This window comes from Labeo rohita, chromosome 2 (assembly GCF_022985175.1).
Source record: "Labeo rohita strain BAU-BD-2019 chromosome 2, IGBB_LRoh.1.0, whole genome shotgun sequence".
NCBI classification, from domain to species: domain Eukaryota; kingdom Metazoa; phylum Chordata; class Actinopteri; order Cypriniformes; family Cyprinidae; genus Labeo; species Labeo rohita.
Genome location: NC_066870.1, coordinates 15,571,137 through 15,587,986, shown reverse-complemented (window position 1 = coordinate 15,587,986; position 16,850 = coordinate 15,571,137). Strand labels below are relative to the sequence as shown.

Below are 16,850 nucleotides of genomic sequence, written 5' to 3'. Positions count from 1 at the left end.
CAGATACTCACGTGATGAACATTCCTTTGAAATCCACACAGAAATGACACATTTCCAAAGCTGGCGTACAAGGAAGCACAGGATCACAGTACACATCTTTCGACATATTTCATTGACGGGTTTAGTGTCGTAACGATGGCACAGGAATGACAGCGTCCTTCAAACTAAACGAAATCTTACAAACGACTGGATACACCAGCCAGGATGCAAGTTAGCCCTCCATCAACTTCTATTAGTCTAATACAGTCTGACTGCCTTCCTTAATCACAGGTCAACATTGAACTGCTTACCCTCTTTCCTTAAATGGCAAGACCCTAATCTTCACTTTTAAAAACATGTTTGTGATAACGAAGACTTTATGAAATAAATAAAGTCGCAAGACCATGTACAGGTCATGCATTGGCCCACAGAGATGAAGCCTAATTGTTGTTCAGAAGCAGAGCCTACAGCAATAGAGCGCTGAGAAACATCTTAATCGCATCAGTGGAGATTGTAGGCCAGATTTCAATGGGATTACAGTGTGATCGCCGCTCTCACTGCCCACAGAAAGTTCAGTTTAAAAAAAAACACATACAAGGACACTTTTCAATGACCTTCAGTCAGACTATAGCGACTGGCCAATGAGAGGAAAGATATGCTAATTTCAGGCTGAGATGTAGCATTAAGCAATTTCAGGATTTGTTTCAGGATTTGTGTTATGTAAGGCCACGTAAGTTGGTAAGAGCAAAAAAAAAAAAAAAAAAAAAAAAAAAAAAAAAAAATGTTGGCATCAAAGACAGTGATTCACATGCTATGTTTAACAACAGCTAGTGAGTCACTTAGAGCTGTGCTGAAAACTGTGAGAATTTGGCCATTTTGTCACCAAAAACAAATATTGAAAGGTTTCTTATGTGTGAAAGGACATCAAATGAGAAACAGCCTATTATTTGTCAATGCAGATTATTTTGACTCTCTGGAGGCCTCGGGTCAGACCAAATGTTCCCACAATAATATTAAAAACTACAAAATCACAAACATATAGTGTCAGTGTCGCTTTCAAATAGAATTACTTCCATTTTTACTAAAAAACAGCTCTTTAGTGTGTTCAATGTGTACGTTTTACCTCGCAGACATCTGACCTTCACAGAAATGACCCAGAGAAAATGTACAAAGAAGGCGGAGCTCTGAACACACCTACCGATTACGTATTTGCCACAAACCAATGGTTGTTCGAAAGGGTTTAGCAACCAAAACAAACTTTCCAAGAGTCATTTCGAACTTCCGAAACAAACTTGCAAACAAACTTATTTTTGGCCTGATTTTGTTTGAAATGGCACCATACCAGATCATCTTTGATTTTGCTTTAAGTATATAAATAATGTCTTTAGAGCTGTCTCTAATGATTATTTTGGTAATCGAGTAATCAGTCGATTATTCTGGCGATTAATTGAGTAGTCGAGCTGATCTAAGCGAACAATAGATTTTAAAATGATTTAAAATGAATATCAAAAGCAAGTAATATGGTTTTATTGAATAGTTATACTACATAATTTAATAAAACAAAAATGCCTGCAGAGGGCACCAAAAACTATTGTTTTTACACTTTACAGCTCGATCTAAATGCAGTGTGTAAATTTTTGTGGCATCTAGTGGTGAGGCTGGGAATTGTAACCAGAGAAGCTACAGTGGCCGACACAGGACAAAGATTTCGTCATCTGAGACAGCAGAGAGTAGCCAGTGGCAATTTACGGAATTATATTTACTTAATTATTCAGTAAACCAATATGTTACTGTGAATATTATTGTTACTTACTCATCATTGTATCAGTGCATACCTGTCAACATTTGGGATCCAAAGTACGAGAAAACGGGCGGGGCGGAGTCAAAAGTATCAATTTTATGGTAAACATGGTAAACAAAGCAGCACAGCACCTGACTTTGAAACTTGCAGCGCTGATATTTAATCGATTAAACCATAGCCTTTTGAAGTGTAAGCTATATCTCAATTTACATGCGTTTCATACAAGATCTGGCAACTTGAAAACCTTGGAATATGTTGCGAATGTAGGAAACATAAAATACACCCAGTGGGATTTTTTTTATATATAAGGATTGAAAATACGTGAGAAATACGGGAAAATATTTAAACAAGATATTTTAAGCGGGACAGAACGGTAAAATACAGGAGAATCCCAGGAAAAACGGGAGGGTTGACAGGTATGTTCAGTGTTTTATTCGCAAGAATAACAGTGACACGCTCACTGTTTGTCCCTTTAAGGCTACTGTAGAAAGATGGCGGCACATGGGGACCCACAGTGTGTGTAGAAAGAAATTGCTCATTTTAAGGTAATAAAAACATAACTGTTCATTACCACGATGAACAGTTAACATATTTGGAAAGATAATGATGTATTCTCCTGTGTTTGCATAGGTTAAAAAATGATTATAAATGATACAGATGAACGTTACAAGCAATTCCGACTCACAGAATATCCAAAGATGGAGTTTGAGACGGTCCACGCATGTAAAAGATAACTGTTTGTGTGGAGCAGCATTTACTGTGAACATAACCTACCAAAGCGCATATGCTTGTTTAACAGAATTGCAGCCTTGGTGAATTCACAATATCACTATGCTTTATTATGATTTTTAAATGGTTTTAATATTTCGTGCAGCCTTAGAAAATGGTCTAATAATGGTATTCATGGATTTTTCATCCATGGAATGCGCCATTTCTGGTATTTTGCCAGATAACTGACACGGACAAAATCGAATTCTCTAATTCATTCAAGGAATTCAGCCCTGAATGTCTTAACAAAAACAGAAAAGGCTTAATTTAAGAAGTAGTTAAAGCAAAAATACCAGATCACCTCAATAGGTGATGTTGTTCTTGTTGGTGATGTTTGTAGTGATGTGTCAAGTGATTCGGGGTATGCATGGAGATTGGCATTGTATATATATCACGGAATGAAGAAAAGACTATCTACCATCTCATGATAATTTTGTGGAACTATGGGCAGAGAGGCCATATATTCCTGAAATAAATTTGAAACTTAACACAAAAATAAAACTTGTATTATCATTTACTCAACCTCATGTTGTTCCAAACCTGTATGACTTTTTTCTACACAACAGATATCATTTATTGAACATCCAATAGAGCAGCAGCAGTACATTTTGCTACCTAATGGATAGCAGTGTGAAGCACGCAATGGTGCACAGCAATAATGCAATAGTGTCTTAACAACACTGCTTAAATATTGAGTTGTTTTACCACCAAAACCACTTGGAAAATGATCACTGAGCTGTAAGCATTTTGCTGACGCTCTGCTTTCTTAAACATGAAATCACAATTATGAGTCATTTAAGAGACTAAATTAGCCCAACCAAACATTTAATGATCTCCTTTTCAGTTCTTCATAATAAAGAAAGTCATTCAAGTTTACAACAATATGGTGGGAAAGAACTGATGACAGAGTTTTTATTTTATAGAAACTATCTGATTTCTTCTTGAATGAAGAATATGAACAGCAAATCAGCATATTAGAATGATTTCTGAAGGATCATGTGACACTGAAGACTGAAGTAATGTTGCTAAAAAATAAGCTTTAAAATCACAGGAATAAATGATATTTTTAAATATATTCAAATAGAAAGCAGATATTTTAAATAGTAAAAATATTTCAAAATTTTACTGTACTTTGGATCAAATAAATGTAGGCTTGGTGAGCAGAAGAGACTTCTTAAAAAACTTAAAAAAAACTTTCTGTTCAAAAACTTTTGACTGGTAGTGTAAAATTATCGAAGTACAAAAATAATGAAAGGACAGTTGCCAAAATGACAGAAAAACAAACATTTGTGTGTGTGTGTGTGTGTGTGTTTACACAGGCTATAATCTGCATTTCCGCCAATACTGTGCCACCAGAGAGAACTGGATGTGCCACCATGAGAATTGGCATTTGGATTGTGCTAATGCACTGCCACTTCAACCAACCCTGGGGGTTGGGCACAATTTTACCCTGGCAAGGACTGACTCAGACCGAGTGATTTATACGTCTGCACAACCTCCAGGGTGCATTAAATGGACCCACCGCCATGTATTTGTAGCTAGATGCCCAGCGGGTGAGCTAGTAGTCACTAAAACAGTCACATAACGTCCCATAGCATGAGGGTCATTGGAAGGATACTGCACGTTTCATATAATGTAAAGCAGCTGTTAGCAACCAGCTGACGTAACCGTTGCTGAAAGAGAAATAGTGCCAAAATATAGCACAAACAGTGCCAAGTAAATAAGCACCTGAAATGAGATGGCAGCAGAGACAGTAATTCATCTCTTCTCTAGTCTAGCACACTCTGGACAACGTGAAATAGGTCAGCGTTTGAGTGTCGTGCTTGGCCCTCCGCCAATGCTTCCAACTATTCACCGATCCGCTTCTTTCTCTTTTTTTTATTCCTTTATTGTTGATCGGTAAAAGCAGTCATACGAACACAAGATGGCAGATGATGTAAACTGCAGACATTTTATTCATTCTGCTAGACATGCTGCACTAATAAATGAGTGATGGGGAGAATTTTTCATTTTGGGATGAAGCCTCCTAAAATGGAGGGAGATTGTGCTTCTCTCACACATGTAAGGCTAATCCTATTGTTTGTGCTGAAAATGTCCGAATGATACATGGAGACTGAAACAGGAAAGAAATAAGACCAAATGTTTTTCCTTCACATGGAACGAGTTAAAATAGGTGGACGAATGTCAGAAATTGCTTGGATCTTCCCATGAACACCACCATGGCATGTTTAACTGTAATTAAGAGCCCCTTCCCTAAATGCGAACACAAATCACAGGTCCATGCATGCTTTTCATCCTGTCCAGAGGATTTGGGTCACAATTTAATCCTGCAGTCAGACGAACCTCACAGAGTTCAGTAGTTAATTACTTCAAAGCGACGTTACTTTTATAATGCACTCTGCTTATTTACATAATACACATTGCACTGTATTGGAATGAATTAAACATTCATATTTCATTGTTGATTCATTTATGAAACATTCATGAGTGCTTCTTCAACTACAGACACTTAAATGTCCCAGGGGTTGATTTCTATTAAAACTAAGAGATTTCAAAATCTTTCTGTTTGTTATATAAATGTAAAACTTAACTATCTAGGAATTATTTTACCCAGTCTTTATTACTACTACATTTCAAATGCAAATGAATAGATTTTTAATTTAATTTAATTTTATTTAATTTTCATTTTTACTTACTTACTTGTCATTTTCTGTGCTTGTGCTATTTACCAATTTTTTGAAGTTCAACAGTTACATTTTTTTTATTATTTATTTTTTTTTTTTAACTATTGTGACTACAGTGTAAGCATTGTAATACAGAAATTTACCAGATTAAATAAAATGTACCATTTTTAATTGAGCAACAATTTTCTGAAATTACACAAACAAAGTCTGGAAATAAATCTGAATCATTCAAAAATATATATTTTTTCAGCCATTGTTAGTTGACCATTTAACTTGAGTTGAAAAAGTATTTATTTATTTATTTATTTATTTATTTTAGCGCTTGTGTTATTTACCAATTTTTTAAAGTTCAACAGTTCCACAACAATTGTGACTACAGTAGGCAAACAGCATGCAGAAATTGACCTTAAATATAATTTCTAATTCCTAATTAAGCTACAATTTTGTAAAATTACACAAAAAGTGTGGAAATTAATCTGAATCAAACAAAAATATTTTTTTTTAGACATTGTTAGTTGACCATTTAACTTGAGTTTGAGAAGTTTTTATTTATTTATTTATTTATATTTTATTTATTTATTTATTTTATTTTTTTTGTGCTTGTTATTTTCGCCCTTGTGCTATTTATCAATTTCTTTTCAAGTTTAACAGTTCCACAACAACTATTTTGGCCCAAATTTTTTTGACCATTGTGACTACAGTGTAAGCAAACAGTATGCAGAAATTTACCTTATTAAATATAATTTCTAATTAAGCTACAATTTTGTAACATTACACAAAAAGTGTGGAAATGAATCTGAATCATACAAAAATACATTAAAATTAATGTATTAAAAAATACTTTTTTTTTTCAGACATTGTGAGCTGACCATGTAACTTGAGTTAGAGAAGTATTTATTTGTTTGTTTGTTTGTATGTTTGTTTGTATTATTTATTTATTTTTTGTGCTTGTAATTTTTTTGCCCTTGTGTTTTTTACCAATTTCTCTACGTGTTCCACATCAACTATTTTGGCTCAACTATTTTTGACCATCGTGACTACAGTGTAAGCAAATATCATGCAGAAATTGACCTTATTAAATATAATATCTATTTCTTACAATTTTGTATAATTATATAAAGTATAGAAATGAATCTTTTCTTCATGAGTTCTTTTTTTTTTTTTTTTTTAGAAATTGTTAGTTGACCGTTTAAGTGTGTTTTAGCAGAATTTATGCCACAAAGATCAATAACGGTCACAGTTAAAGAAATAGTTTACTCAAAAATCAAAAATTTTCATCTTGTGTTGTTCCAAACCTGTATAAGTTTCTTTCTTATGTTGAACACAAAAAAACGATATTTTGAAGAATTTGAATTTGAAGAACCAAATAGTTGTTGGTCCCCAAATTTTTATTTTGGGGTGAACAATCTCTTTAAAGAAACACCCTTATATGTGATTGTCGTACGTTAGAAAGAATTCTAATATGTAAGCAACTGCTGTGAAATGAGTTACAAGGGAAGCATTTACGTGCCAAATATTTAAAGGTGTGAACAGCAATGCAAACATTCATAATGCATAGATTACTGAGAACAAAGAGCAGAGAACAGCTGTCACTATTGTGTCCATAAAAGCAGGATATTACAGTTTATACTATATCTGCCTCAAATAAAGATCATCACCCAGACAGAGACCTATTGAATGATTTCTAATAATCCTCCGGAAGTCGGAGAAGGAATGTGACCTGGCACCTGACATCAGTTCCCAGTGTGTGTGCCATCTGCTGTGGAGCACCTCCATAGGGCTGCTTTCATCAACACCTTCTGTTGAGCTGTTCACACTCCCAGCAGTGTGGCCTTAATCCTTCATCAGCTGACCCAGCGCTGGGCCGCTTTAATTGCAGAAATATTTCTCAGGAGCCTGTAAACAAGACGCAGTTGCGTTTCTCTATAATACAAGTCGACAAGGCCCGAGATGGAATAAGTGCTGAGAGATTCAATAAAGGCCTGATCTGCTGTGCTTACACAAGGATTTGGTTTGTCAATGCTTTCTGTGAAATCAAAGCAATATTTAGTAATAGGCCCTGTAAAATGTCTGCAGCGGTTATGTAAGAATAACAGGACATTAAAAAAAAAGCAATAAAACCATAATGGTTTGGGGTTACAGCTTCGTAGGGTTACACGACAAGGCCAATAAGAATGGACCAATAGCCAGATGGCCTGAGACCAGGGATTAGGGCCATATTATGTTCGTTGATCATTTATTTGTTTACGCCTTTTAAACAGACATTTGGCTTTCTGATATTCTGATGTAGGGTCAGAAATATTGTCACGATACCAAAATTCTGACTTCGATATGACACCTGACTAAAATATTACGATACTACTACTGAACCGATACTATGAAGAAACACAGAACAACAGGAAAAGTAACTGAATAATAGATGATCCAAATGGAGATCATAGTTATTTTATATATTAAAACAAAGCATTTGTTCCCCCCTTTAAAAAAAAAATAAAATAATCACATGCAAGTGCCACTACACAGGATTATGGTAAACAACTACCTTTGCTATATTGGTAAGTTAGCTAGAAGGATAAAGCCAAATCTTATTTTATGATATAGTAATTTTATTTCATAACGACAATTTATATCACGACAGTCATTTTTTGTTATTTTATCTTTGTTATTAATAATAAGAACCTAGACGCAAGTAACAAACTAAAGGACAACTACAAAAAAAGTAAAAAGGGCCCTATTAAATTTTTTTTATTTTTTCCATTTTAATTTTTCTACTCTATTTTAATGGTTACATTAAAAAAATATTTATCAAAAAGCATGTCTAATTAACTGAAATCATGGAACTTGCAATATTTAACAGTAATTTATTAAAAGCTTAACAAAAATTAAATTTTTAAGGCCCTATGAAATACGTTTTATTATTTTTTTTCAAATTTAGTTGTTTGTGAATCTGTTTTCCATTAATTTCTAGATTCTATTTTAATCGTTTAATTACATTTTAATAATCAAAAGCATGTCTAATGAATTTATAAAGGATAATTTTTTGATTATGATTTGATAAAGAATTAATTTATTATTAATTTATTTATAGGCTATTTATTTCTCTTATTTTCAGAAATACTGTGCTGTGTGTTTACAATTTTCTGACAAAATTCTAAAAAATATTTTTTCTGGTAAATATTCCTTAAACATTGTTTTAATAATATTTTTTATTAGTAGTAGTAGTATTATCTTTACATTAAGTAATATATTTCTGACTGTCAAGTTAAACTTTTTTTAAACCTTTATTTTGACGGGTTGCTGTGAACACCTTTAGGGTCTTCAATTTATGACGATAGAAAGAAAGGGTGAAATGCGAGCTTCGCACGTATGTGTGTAGTAAACAAAACTGCGCGTCTGCTGCCATTCACAAATACAGACACACAGAAGTACGGCTCTTATTAATTACTTATTAAGTACCGGTATATCGTGCAACACTAGTCAGAAAGCTTTCGGATTTTATCAAAAATATCTTAATTTGTGTTTTGAAGTTGAACAAAGGTGTTACGAGTTTGGAACAACATGAGGGTGAGTAACTAATGACCGAATTTCCCTTTAATATTTCAAGAAAAACAAAATTAATTTATTTCTAACATCAAATTTATTGCTAAAACAATATGAATAAAATATAATGTTAAATTTATGGCGGTTAGCCTGACAATATTATTAAGGCAAGTACAAATCTGACCTGACTGGATCAGCAGAAAAAAAATCATTATTATTGAGCACTCAAGACTTAAAAATCAGAGCATGGATTGTAATTATGCATGCAGACAAAAGAGCTGTGGTTCTGCTGACAGGACACCTGTACTCAGCAGCATCATAAAAATCTTGACATCTTTGTATTTTTTTTTTTTGTGACTAATGCACCGCCTACTCTGAGGACCCTTAAAAGCAGACCAGTGGCACGTCCTGAACGAAAAAGAGAGTATGGCGCCTACGTACCCACGTGCACGTACCCAGACACAAACACACGCCACGCCTGGGCACATTACAAAGGCCTGCTGGGGGTCAGGCTATGCAGCTGCGGCCCCTATTGATGTGAAGAATCAGACAGATGGGCCTAAACCGCCCCAAGAGAATAAACAATACAAAGGCAACATGAAACCACAATAACGCAACCTGGGCACAAAAGTGTTTCATCACTGCTAATAACTACTCGGTCAGAGGGCATCCAAGCTAGTCAGCGTTGTTGTGAAATCGGTAAAGCTACTTGCCATTTAAATGGATCCTGATTGGTCTTTATTATAAAAGCTCACAGAACAATAGCTATTACATCCAACACTGAATCAGGGTCACATGTATCTTAGTGTGATTAACTGTAATAAATAAATGCAAGGTTTAAGCTTAGGGCCATCTACAGTGAAAGCACAATCACCATTTCAAAATAGATCTGGGAACCATCAACAGCGCTTGGTTGTATGATATTATACTCTGGGATGAAGTAAAAGTTTCTCAAAATAAAAACTTTTTTTCAAAATACTTGAAAAATGTACTTAAAAGCATAGTTCACCCAAAAATGAAAATTCTGTCATTAATTACTTACCCTCATGTCGTTGCAAACCTGTAAGACCTTTGTTCAACTTCAGAACACAAATTAATATAGTTTTGATGAAATCCTGAAACTGACCCAGAAAGGTAGTAAGGACATTGTTAAAACAGTCACAAAATGTTAAAAAGTGACATCAGTGGTTCAACCGTAATGTTATTAAGTGGTTTGAATGAATTATTTGAATGACTCAATCATAATACTACACTTGTTTCATTACTGGCTGAATCAGCATTTTGAACGAATCTCTTGAATGAATGATTCATTCAATGACAAACACGTTTTTAACAGTCACTTTGCAACCGACACACGTTATGTAAAGCGGCAGTTACTTTCAAAAGGGGATTTGCTCTATTTTGTCTTTACCATAGACATCAATATTTAGATCTGAACTATAAACTTTCATCCTAGTATTTCTGTGATAATATGAATGACTGTAACACTGTTTGTGAAGCTGTTTTTTTACCCAAACATGGTGAATGTCTGCTCTCTGTGTCAGCGGTGTAAATACAAATTTGAATGTTCCAGTATAATTTTTTCAAAACAAAAATAATGACTTTATTCAACAATTTCTTCTCTTTCATGTCAGCCTTCAACGCGTGTTAGTGTTGCACGATATACCGGTACTCGTATCGCAATACCTTGCTTTTAAAAACGGTACGATTCCACATTTTACTAGTACCGGTAAGAATGTTTTTAATAAGAGCCGTATTTCTGCGTGTCTGTGTTAGTGAATTGCACAGACACTGTTTTGTTTACTACACACAAATGTGTGGCGCTTCGTGGTGTTTTCAGCCTCTGCCACCTCAATATATGAGTACATGAACACACCAACATAATCTGTAGAACTGCTCTGAGAGTCACTTCGTGAGCATTTTACCGTTTCTTTTGTGGAAAACTATGGTCATATAATGAAGACCCTACAGTCTTCACAGCAACCTGTCAAAATAAAAGTTTGGTTTAATTTGACAGTCAGAAATATATTAATATATTACTTAATGTAAAGATAGTACTATTAATAATAATAAAAATATTATTAAAACAATGTTTAAGGAATATTTACCTGAAAATTGTAAATTTGTTAAAAAAAAAGAAAAAAGAAAGAAGGAAATATCCTATAATAAATTAATTCTTTATCAAATCTAATTATCCTTTATAAAGTCATTAGACATGCTTTTGATTATTAAAATTTAATGAAACAATTAAAATAGAATCCAGAAAATGAATGAAAAACAGAGATTCACAAACAAAACTGAATTTGAGAAAAATAATAAAACGTATTCTATAAAAAGATGTAATTTAAAATAATAATAATAATAATAATACACTGCTGTTAAATTCTGCAAGTTTCATGATTTCAATTAATTAGACATGCTTTTTGATAAATACTTTTTTTATTTAACCATTAAAATAAAGTCTAAAAAAATTCAAATAAAATTTGGAAAAAAATAAAACATTTCATAGGGCCCTCTTAATTTTATTTGTTTCTTTGTTTTATTGTGATTGTTCTTTAGTTTGTCACGTGCGTCTGGGTTCTTATTATTAATAACAAAGATAAAATAAAAAAATGATTATGTCACGATATAAATTGTTGTTGTGAAATAAAATTACTATATCATGAAATTAGATTTGGATTCATCTTTTAAGATAACTTACCAATATAGCAAAGATCTCTACATACCTGTAGGCTTGGTAGTTGCTGGCATGTGATTAATATTATTTAATTTATTTATTTATTCTTTTTAAAGGGGGGGATGAAATGCTTTGTTTTAATAGATAAAATAACTATGGTCTCCATTTGAATCACCTATTATTCAATTACTTTTCCTTTTTTTGAAGTATCGGTTCAGTAGTAGTATCGTGATACTTTAGTCAGGTATCGTATTGAAGTCAAAATTTTGGTATCGTGACAACACTAACGCGCGTACACGAGGGTACCACGACACGTGCGTGTGGTGCTGCTGATGGAGGAGCCGGCGTTCCGACGTGGAACCCAGATGCACTGCTCCTTGTTCACAAGCTGTACCTAAAAGTCTTCGTAAACATGTCTGAAGTTTTCGAAAGAGAGGATGACTTGCAATTTTTTACCCAGCTTTACTTACTTGGACCAGAATATACAGACGACGAACTAAGAGAAATAGACATTTTCCAGCTCCTGTGTCAGCAGCACCACACATATACGTCATGGTTATCTCGTAAACGTGTTGTAGACTGACAAGGAAGAGAAGAAATTGTTGAATAATGTTATATTTGTTTTCTTTGCACACAAAAAGTATTCTTATAGCTTCATAAAATTACGGTTGAACCACTGATGTCACATGGACTATTTTAATCCTTGTCCTTACTACCCTTCTGGGCCTTGAACATGAAAAATATATTAACTTGTGTTCCAAAGATGAACGAAGGGCTCATGGGTTCAATACAACATAAGGGTGAGTAATTAATGGCAGCATTTTCATTTTTGGGTAAACTATCCCTTTACAGTAACAAAAATACTTTGTTACTGTCCACCACTGCATATAAGAACGAGTGGGTTGTACACAAAGTTGCTTGAAATAACTCAAAATACTCAAAAAGAAGTGGATTAGTGGTTTTGTGCACAGCAATAATGTTACATCTTTGAATTCTCTTAATTTTGGGACTTTTCCTAAAGCAAACATTAATATTCATGTACACAATCAACTCATCTTTTGTAATTAATCAACTGGTATATCATGCAGTTAAACTACTGACAGCCCTAATTATATTTCTAACACTCGATAAAATGTCAGTGGTACCTAGCTTAGAGTTTGAATGTTTTACCATGTCCATAACCCAGAGGCTTTCTTTTCTAGTTATTACGGTCTTCCATGATATAAAATGTATAAAGTCCAATCTGAAATACTCATTATTATGTTTTGAGACATGACCACATGGGTTTGTCCTGTTCACATCCCTCCGATCTCCTGCTCTTCAGATCAAGCTGACCCAATATCATAGCAGGGATCTTCTTCATTGATATGGCTGAGAGTATTCAAGATTTTACCTTTACAAGAGACTGACTGTGAGCTTCAGCAGCTTTGACAGAAAATGGTGTTCGGATGAATTTTTATGTTATAGTTGTCTCTGCATATTTAACCAAAGCATGATAAAGCATTTTAAAATATAATACATATACAAGGCATTTAAGGAACTGGATGACAGATGCAAACGAACTGCACGAAAGGAACAAGCCAGTGTCTAAAAGAAAACTCTTTCGCAAGGGTAAAAAGAGGGAGGCTTTGAAAAGCTGATATACCTACTGGATTTAATTACTCTCATGATTTATCCTGTGACTCACTTCTCATACTGTGAGACGACGGAAAATGCCCAAGATTTTCCACATGTCAACAACAAAACTCACCCTGAATGACCCACTGGATCATCTTCTTAAATTATGATCCAATCGCAGCTGGATTGAATATGTACTGCAAGGTGCCAATCTGATGTCAAAATCTGTCAGCTATTCATAGTTCCACCATTGTTTCCCCTCAGCCTAAGTAGAGACTGTACCAAAGTCCTTTATTTCCTAAAACCCTGAGAGCAGTGCTGACAAAGACTCTAACTGCATTTTCATCTGTTACCTCTAAACGCAGTTCATTTCCGCATCTCTGCTGAAGTCATCACGGCATTCCTCATATAATCATGGCTTTACAATCCCATGACACTGTTCCAGCTCTGCTCTTTTCATTCCACATCCCTTCTTACACCACCAAAGAAGACAGAGCGCTGCATTCCTGTTGTGTTATTACCAACTTCTGTAAGTGTTGCAGTGTAGCTTGTAACCAAAATGCGGCCTAATTAAACGCATAAAGTTAATTTAAATTTTTATAAAACACTACTTACATTATCTAAACCAGCTGTTTTGATTCAAAACCTATCTTTGGCAACCAAAAACACTAATCAAAATAGTTTAGCGTATATAAATGCGGCAAAACATGACATTAATATTACCATGAACTTTATAGGTCCAACAATAAAAAAAAATATATATGACAAACATTTGAGCCAAAATGTGACCCTGGACCACAAAACCAGTTTAAACCGGGTATATTGCCAATTGCCAAAAATACATTGTATGGGTCAAAATTATCAATTTTTCTTTTACTTGCCAAAAATCATTAGGATTATTAAGTAAAGATGTTCCATGAAAACATAATTTTTGATTAGTAATATGCATTGCTAAGAACTTCATCTGGACAACTTTAAAGGCGATTTTCTCAATATTTAGATTTTTTTTGCACCCTCAGATTCCAGATTTTCAAATAATTGTATCTCGACCATATTGTCCTATCCTAAAAAACTCTATAGCAATGGAAAGCTTATTTATTTGGCTCTCTGATGTATATGATGTAAATCTCAAAAAAAAAAAAAAAAAAAAAACGACCCTCATGACTGGTTTTGTGGTCATGGGTCACATATTTCCTACTTGCTGAAGGGCACAGGTAAATAATGGGTTCATGTGAAAATTGTTTACTTTAATTAGAAGTTTATATTTTTTCAAGTCTAATAAATGTTAAAATTAATAGCTCTCAGTTATACTGTAATAAATGGCTTGAATGGCTATAGTCAATGGTTAAATATTAGGAAAAAAAGAACAATTTCATAGAAACATCAGTAATATTGGTATCAGTGATTCTCACCTTCAGTCATAAAAAGATAACAAATATTGAAAGTATATTGTCTTAACGTTGTTTCGACATTAATATGAAGATTGCATGTGAAATTACTGCAATATAAAAGTATATTTAAAACCTTAATGTTAGGTGGGATTAATCGTGATTAATTCCAGAAAAAAATGTGATTAATTAGTTCATTTGTTTTAATTGATTGACAGCGCTAATGCAGATATGAATTAAGTTTGCAGTTGATTGTAAGAAAGGACTAAAGTGGACTAAATGTTTGGAGAAGTCCAGCACACATCACTGGACAGAAGTTTACCGAAAGATTTTGATTACAAATTATGAAGTAAAAAAAAAATTACATATATATAAAAAAACACGCATAGACAAATTGTTCACACAATATGCTCAATAACACACAGTTAAAAGCGCACAAAGCATTTAACATTGTTTCTTTGCTATCCATAACCTTTGACCTACCGGTTGAGTTTAAACTGACTATTTTTACTGAGTGAACCAACAAAGGTGGCATTTAAAAGTGACGGTTAGTTCCTTGTGCTCAAAAACGGCATTAGTTTGTGATTGCTCAAACCGAATGACCTAATATAGTGGGATTTTGGCTAATGACTAATGCTCGAAACAAGAATTTTGAGATGCAAGCTCTAACTTTGTATGACCATCCCCTTAAGCTATCCTAATCCAAACAGACAGCATACTCCATTCAAACAGCCTTTAAATCTGGCTTGAGCAGCTGTATTTTACAAAAGTATTTTTTATAAACACAACAGGTCACCCGAGCCACATTTTGCACTGCAATGACAGGCACCCTGTCAAACCTTGGATGCCTGGATGACTTAAGCAAGCTGTCATTTTGGCTCTGATACCCCTCAAACCTCTATTAGAAGCCTAGAATGAGCCAAGACATAAGCAACGGAGTATAACGTTTAGGGGACATGCATATTGTGAGAGTGGAAAGAACTAGACCTTTATGAGACTGTGTGTTTGGCATGCTGAAACTACATTAGTAACAGTCCTGATAGACAATCAATAGCTTAGTCAACACATTACAAGGACCCAGACTCATACATCTACATTATCAGACAATTACAATTAAGAAAAACTAAATATGTGGAGAAAAAAAAGCTTGCTGTTACTTGTAGCGTATTGTCTGTCTGCTCTGTAATCCATGCGGTTTTATGACAACAGCAAGATTTTTCTGCAAAATGCAGTTACTAAGAATAATATGATTCAAACACTAGCTATATTGAGCAAACGACTCTTCAGATAAGCTGCTTATATATCAAAATCCCTGAAGATACAAGCAAAACTGCCAAATCACATGCAACATGTCATTGGCAGTGTTCACGTCCGCGGAATTTGGATGTCTGCAGTTGAACAATAGGTGAGGGATGCTAGACTGTTATTGAATGGGCTGTTATGAGCTCTAAACACACACTGACGCGTCCTGAATGCATCGTTAAACAAAACGATGTTTACAGCAAAGAACTTACCTTTACGATCTGCGCCTAAACACTTCAAATGAATGAGGATGCTGCGGTATATTTCCGTGCTCATTCGCTGTCGACTGGAGCTGAAAACCTTGAGTTGGGCAGCACCTACCAGCTTATTGAATCCCACTGCATCATGAGCCTTAGATCCAGAACAGACCGTTGCGCGAAAGAGGCGTGATCGGTCAAACAGACTTTATTATTTTAGTTTAATATCATTAGTTGATATCCAGTTTTACAGTTTAGGAAATAATACGTAAGTTGCATAATAAACAGATCAAATATACAATATATACCCTCTTTGTACAATGACTTTTCAGTTTTGAATGACCAGTTCACCCCCGTTTTCAAAATACCTCGGTCCAATTTTCTTAAAGGGACCGCTACTTTAACCACATACAGCTGATGAGCGCAGTTTGTGGTCCGTTACATGAAATGTCAAACATAAATAATGAACTTGACCTCTGGGTAAAATTATTACTGTTTAACACCCTGAAGTTTTTAGCTATGTGTTTCTGTTGTTCATATACTCTATTGTTTAAAAAAAAATGTTTGACACTAATTTATTTAGAAGATCAACGCTTACACGTTAATGCTTGTATATTACTATTATTAAAAAAATAGTTAACTCACGATTTAATCGTGAAAATGTTATTATTATTATTTAATAATAAAAGAAAAGGGACTATGTATCATATGAAGCGTAAAGGTTTCCACTGAATGCATTGTACCAGATTTTCTAATTTTCATATGTAGCTCCTTGGCAGGTGGTTTTTATTTTATTCTTTTTGTTGTATTTTATTCTTTTACTGTACAGTTTCTGTAATGAGTTTGGTGAAACTGATAATAATAATTATTATTTATTTTATTTTATTTTATTTTATT

At 34.0% G+C, this 16,850-nt stretch overlaps 1 protein-coding gene across 1 annotated transcript in view; it reads right to left on the bottom strand.

The window, feature by feature from the left end:
* fam110b (family with sequence similarity 110 member B) overlaps nucleotides 1–16,105 on the bottom strand; it is a 50,401-nt gene extending 34,296 nt beyond the window's left edge. The window contains exon 1 of the mRNA XM_051094636.1: nucleotides 15,969–16,105. The gene's annotated coding sequence lies outside the window, so the exon portion shown is untranslated. The remainder of the gene's footprint in view (nucleotides 1–15,968) is intronic.
* Nucleotides 16,106–16,850: the final 745 nt, after the last annotated feature.